The 6,701-nt window shown below is 36.4% G+C and overlaps 1 non-coding gene across 1 annotated transcript; it reads left to right on the top strand.

Moving 5' to 3' along the window:
* Positions 1–5,038: 5,038 nt before the first annotated feature.
* On the top strand, positions 5,039–5,109 carry LOC122211317. The gene has a single exon (XR_006198625.1). It is a non-coding gene; the product is annotated as a small nucleolar RNA SNORD56 (small nucleolar RNA).
* The last annotated feature ends 1,592 nt before the right edge of the window (positions 5,110–6,701 follow it).

Here is a 6,701-nt window from a genome sequence, read left to right as displayed (position 1 = left end):
CTGTTCTGATGTTTTTAGATTTCATTTTAATTGTCCAGAATATTTAAGCAGCTGGGGCAAAGGTGAGTCTTATTTTTTGCTTGATTTATCTAAATAATTATCTCAATTTTCCACTTCATTTTCTGCATGTCAATATAACCTTGGGCTATTTCTTTAAGGAGTTATTTGACATAGTGTGACTTTTCCTTCTGCCTTTTAAAATAGAATGTGCCACATTCGGGCTTTCACAATAATAAGTGAGGTGAAGCTTTAGGAATTAGGCAGTTAATATAACTAAGTTTGATAAATGTAATTGGCTAAGCTGGGTAACTGACAAATTTCCATTTTATTTTATTACAATTCAGAGGAGTTGGCTTTAACAATCTGAGTTTCCCACATTAGGCTTTCTTGCAAACATTTTTTCCCTATGATTATTCTTAGAGGTTACTATTTAAATGAAAATATACTGGCAGATGTAATAATCAGTGCTTTTTATCCATTTATTCTATTTTAATTTGAAGATATAGATATATAATTTTACATTTGAAAGTTGCCTTATGGCTTCACAGTAGTTTCATGGCAGTAGTTTATCTAATATTATCATTTACCTATTATGGTGGAGCAGACAGGTACAGTGATGACTTTCCAGCTCAGAATTGCTTCCTTACTTCTAGGCATGATGCTAATTGTAGTAAAGTGATTAATTTTCACTAATATTTACTTTCTCAGTATTATGGAATTGGCTGTCTAGGCTCTTTACAATTTTACATAGGAGTGCTTTTGACTACAGTATGCAGAATATATTCCCTGTCCCATTCAGATTGCTCTTGGCCATATGATTTGATTTGGCCAGAAGATTAGTGATGTGATGAATGTGATGAAAATAGATGCTTTATGTGTGCTTCGGTGAATTGGCTTAGACTCTTATGGTTCCGCCATCTTGTGTTTCTCCCATCTCTGTGAGAAGAGCATACTCTTGCCACTAGTCCCAGGAAGAGATATGTGGAATAGAACCCTACTGGACTCACAGCCTGGAGCTAATTAGCTAATTTCGTTTTACCCACTGATCAAAGAACAAGAAAAATAAATGTTTCCTGTTATAAACCACAAAGTTTGGGTGTTATTTGCTATTCATCTTTAATGCAACAGAAAACTGACTAATATAAATATATAAGATTGCAACTTTAGTGGCAATGTATGTATTATGAGACTATCTCTTTCTTGATGGTTTTTCTAGTTATGGAAATCCCACTCCAAGTGAGTCTTAGCACAAAAAAGAAAACAAGAAAGCTATCTGTGACTGGCATTTAGGTATCATCTATTATAAAAGTTAGCAACTTGACTGTTCACCACATAACCCTATATACATTCCATCTACCCAAAACCAAGAACACCACACCATGAAGGACACCCACGATATGAAGAAAAAATTACAAAAGAATTCATTAATTTAAAAAGTTGAGGACTTCTGCTTCTGAGAAAAATGAGTAAAGTACTTTTTTTTTCTTTTCCCTCCACTAAATACAACTATAAATCCTGGATATTCTATGTGAAACCAACATAAGAAGATTCTGAGAGGTAAAGAGAAAAAGGTAGTGATGAGAGACATAAAAACCCAAGTAATGCATGATTATTGGTTCCTGGCTTTTCTTTTTGTCTCATATTTTCCAAACTTGGAACTGAAGAAGCTGCCACCTGAGAATACCAACACATAGAGGCAAACAAAACACTCCTCGAAAAGTCTGCATCTTTAGCCAAAGATCCAGAAAAGGGACAAATTGATAAAACAGAAACTTTTAGGAAAAAATAAAGCTTTACTCTAGCTAAATAGCACATGTCAGCAAAGTTCAAGTGGGATCTTAGATTTCCAGCATCACCACACCTTGACAAAGCTTCCCAACTCCCCCAGTGGGGTGGGGTGAGGGAAGACCTAATTGGGAGCCATGTCTTTCATTCCTACCAGGCAATAATAAGGCCACTCTTGATTTTATGGGGATTATAAGAGAAGCTTGGATTTCTAAACCAATATCAATAATGAGGCACTCCTCCTCCCTGCTGTTAATGTCACAAAAAGCCAGGAGAGAAAGACAAATACCATATGATTTCACTCATATGTGGGATTGAAGAAATAAAACAAATGAGCAAAGGAAAAAGAGAGACAGAGGGAGGTCAAACCAAGAAACAGATTTTAACAGAGAACAAATTGATGGTTACCAGAGGGGAACTGGCAGAGGGTAGGGGGGATGGGTTCAATAGGTGATGGAGATTAAGGACTGCACTTGCAACAAGCACTGGGTGTTATATGGAAGTATTGAAACACTGAATTGTACACTTCAAACTGATAATAAACTGTGTGTTAATTAAGTGGAATTTAAATTAAAAACTTACAAAAAGAGAGAAAAGGCCAAGGAAGTGTCAAAAATTTTACTTCTACCCATGAGTTATGAGGCCACTTTCCCTGAAGGGTATCCGTGAGATATAAGAATGATGGACTACTGGGGCGCCTGGGTGGTTCAGTCAGTTAAGTGCCCAACTTTGGCTAGGTTCATGATCTCCTGGTTCGTGAGTTCAAGCCCTAAGTCAGGCTCGCTGCTGTCAGCACAGAGCCCACTTCAGATTCTCTGTCTCCCTCTCTCTCTGCCCCTCTCCTGTTCATACTCTCTCTCAAAAATAAATAAAACCTTAAAAAAAAAGAATGATAGATTACTAATTTTTCCAGTCAAAAGGTTATCATTGGAGGCCTAATGAGGAGCCAGAGACCTCCATAACAAAGAGTATCCTTTTTTGTGCATTGACAGAGGCTGGGCAGACTCTGGTTTCTAATCTTTCTGGTGGTAAAGAGTCAACACATTCCCTTTATCTGGGAGGAGCATCATCAAAGGAAATCAACTAAAACAGAAGCCTTAAATAAGGCCCAAAGTCTCATAATACATCAAGTATGTCCAGACTTTAATAAACAATTCCTTGTCATACAAAGAACCATAAATATCTCAAACTGAATGAAACAATGAAATCAATAAAGGCCAACACTAGGATCATGAAAATGTTAGAATTGTCCGACAAAGAGTTTAAAGCAGCAATCATAATATCATGATGAGGAGGTACAGAAAAGTTCTCAAAATAATTGAAAAGTAATTGTCTTAGCAAAAACATAGCATCTCAACAAAATATAATAGCAGATAAAAACAATAAAACTCAATGGATAGACCCAACACTAGAATAGACGAGGCACAGCAAAAAATCTGTGAACTTGAAAATAGAACAACAGAAAGATGGAAAATAATGTGAACAGTGCCATAAGGACCACTGGAACCACAATAAAAGTTCTAAGACTTGTGTAATTAAAGTATTAGAAGAAGAAGAGAAAGAGAATATGGCTGCACAAATTACTCAAAGACTAATGGCCAGAAATTTACCAAATTTGGCACAATACTTAAACCTTATAGATTCAAGAAGCTGAACAAATGTTAAGAATAAATTCAAAGGAATCCACACCAAGATACATCATAGTCAAACTTTTGAAAACTCAAGACAAAGAAAAGAGTCTAGAAAGCAGTGAGAGAGAAATGACACCTTACCTATAAGGGGAATATAGTTCAAGTGACAGGGGATTTCTCATTAAAACCCAAAAAGGCCAGAGGAAGTGGCACAATATTTTTCAAGTGTCAACTCAGAATCCTATAGCAAGAAAAAATATCCTTCAGGATTAAGAGGAAATCAAGACATTCTCACAAGGTAAGAGATTTTTTTTCCCCAATGGACCTACCCTAGAAAATGGTTAAATAAAACTCTCTAAACACAAAGGAAACAATGAAATAAGGAAAGTTGAAACCTAAGGAAGGATAAAAAAAATATGGCAAACAAACTTAGAGTTAAATACAACAGCTTTTCCTTCTCTTCTGGAGTTAAGTTTTCTTTGACTGTTGAAGCAAAAGTAATAACATTTCTTGGTATGGATGCAAATGTATATGGAAGAATATTAAAGATATTTATATTATAAATGGAAAGGGTAAACTGACATAAAGCAATTAAAGTTTCTGCACTTACTCGAACTGGCAAAATGGCACCAGTAGACTGTGTATGTATGTACATAGTACAGCATATGATGCAATCACTATAAAAGCTGTACAAAGTGTCAAAGAGAAATTTCCCTGAATTCTGGTTAAAAATGACAAGGAAGGCTTTCTTTCAGGACTGTTGCAATAGGGAGAGAGACTAATGTAGTAAGGGAGAGAAATTGATTTCATTTATGTTGAAACAAAAAATGAAGGAGCTTTTAAGCAATTGTGTAAGCTATTAGGAAAGTACTGCAGGCTGTTATGAAGAGATACAGAAGAAGGGAATAGAACACACAACCAAGAAACATTCCCATACAAATATTCCTAACAGATTTTTGTCAAAAGTGTAAAAAAAAAACCCTCAGTGGAAGCCAGGTAGATTTTTCAACCAGTGGTGTTGGAGGAGTTAGACATTTGTAGATAAAAGAGTGAACTTAGACCTTAATCTCAAATGTTATACAAAAATTGGATAATAGGCTTAATATAAATTTAAAATATGATATGAAAAATTATAAAACTTTTAGGAAGAAAGCACAAAAGTGAAACACCTATATTTAAATTTTTTTTACATTTATTTATTTTTGATAGAGACAGAGCAAAAATGGGGAAGGGGCAGAGAGAGAAGGGGACACAGAATCTGAAGCAGTCTCCAGGCTCCAAGCTGTCAGCACAGAGCCCCAACGCAGGGCTCGAACTCACAAACCATGAGATCATGACCTGAGCCGAAGTCAGACACTTAAATGAGCCACCCAGGAGTCCTGAAACACATATATTTAGGACTAAATTCTTTGACTTTATCACAAAAATATAACCCACAAAAAGAAAAAAGTGCATGCAGTGGGACACCATAAAAATTAATAATTTAGCTGTGTAAGACCCTTTTAAAAGGATGAAAAAACAAGCACTGCACTAAAATATTGATAGTCAAGTATTTGACAAAAGACTGGTATCTAAAATGTGTAATGAAATCTCAACATCAATAGTGAAAGCAGAGGAAAAAACTACAGTGATAACAATATTTTTTGTTAACAACAGTTCGCCTAGTGAGTATTGATATTTTGGGTCTGAGTGAAGAAATAAGAGGGGGAAAAAGGAGGTTAAGGAAAGGGAAAAAACCCCACAAACAAACCAATTAGAAGATGAACATAGCCATGAAGAGAATTTTCACCAAAAAGAATATACTGATGTTAAACAAGTACATGAAAAAAATGTTTAACAGCATTAGGAAATAGGGAAATACAAATTAAAGCCACAGTTGGATACCACTACTATACACTTATCAAAATGGATAAATGTAATCCTTGAGACAACATCAAATGTTGGCAAGGATGTGGAGAAAGTGGATCATTCATATATTGCTGGCGGGAATGTAAAATTGTACAGCCACTGTGGAAGATAATTTGAGAGTATACATTTTATAAAATAATAATAATAATAATAATAATAATAATAATAACATGTAACTACCATGTGACTCAACAATTATACTCCTGGACATTTATCCCAGAGAGATTATGTTTACATTAGAATATGCACACAGGGTGGGGCACCTGGGTGGCTCAGTCGGTTAAGCCTCCGACTTCAACTCAGATCATGATCTCACAGTTCCTGGGTTGGAGCTCTGCACGGGGGCTCTGTGCTGACAGCTCAGAGCCTGGAGCCTGCTTCGGATTCTGTGTCTCCCCCTCTCTCCACCCTTCCCCTGCTTGCACTCTGTCTGCCTTTGTCTCTCAAAAATAAATAAATGTCAAAAAAAAATTTTTTTTAAATTGGACACAGGGGCGCCTAGGTGGCTCATTTGGCTAAGTTTCTGACTTCTGATTTTGGCTCAGGTCCTGATTTCATGGTTTGTGAGATGGAGCTCCACATCAGGCTCTGGGCTGACAGTGCAGAGCCTGCTTGGGATTCTCTCTCTCCCTCTTTCTCTGCCCCTCCCCGCTCATGCTTTCTTTTTCTAAAAATACATAAACTTTTTAAAAGATTTGCACAAAAACATTTATCGCAGCTTTATTTGTAATAGCCAAAAACTGGAAACAAGCTACATGTCCTTTGATAGGTGAATAGCAAACCCACTATGGTACATTCATACCATGAAATACTGTTTAGCAGTTGTTATGGGCTCAGCTGTATCTCTCCCACATTCATATGTTGAAGCCCTAAACCCCAATACCTCAGAATGCACCCGTATTTGGAGATAGTGCCTTTAAAGAAATGAGTACATTAAGTTAAGCTATTAGGGGGGCCCTAATCCAATCCTCCTTATAAAAAGAGGATTTGGACAATTAAAGAGACATCAGACAAAAGACCACATGAAGACATGGGAAATGTAGCCATCCGCAAGCAAAGGGAAGAGACCTTAGAAGAAACCAGATCTGTTGACAATATGTTTGGTAGAAAAATAATTTTAAAATTAGAATTATTTATGGAACTATACTATTAGTCCTGTATGCTGCCAGAAGTCATTAAGTGACTTGGTTGGGAAGATTTATCTACCATGGATTGTTTCTGAGAAGTGCTGGATTTCAGCAATACCAAAGAGTAAACAGAGAAGAGAAGCTCAGTCCAGGAAACTGTTTACAAGCCAGTAGAGAAGTGAAGGGAGTTCCAGGAATCAGACATACAATGTACTTAGAGTGGTTACAGTCCTGACAAGAGCAGGAATAG

This window comes from Panthera leo, chromosome F2 (genome assembly GCF_018350215.1).
Source record: "Panthera leo isolate Ple1 chromosome F2, P.leo_Ple1_pat1.1, whole genome shotgun sequence".
Taxonomy (NCBI): Eukaryota; Metazoa; Chordata; class Mammalia; order Carnivora; family Felidae; genus Panthera; species Panthera leo.
This window is presented reverse-complemented; position numbering and strand designations above follow the sequence as displayed.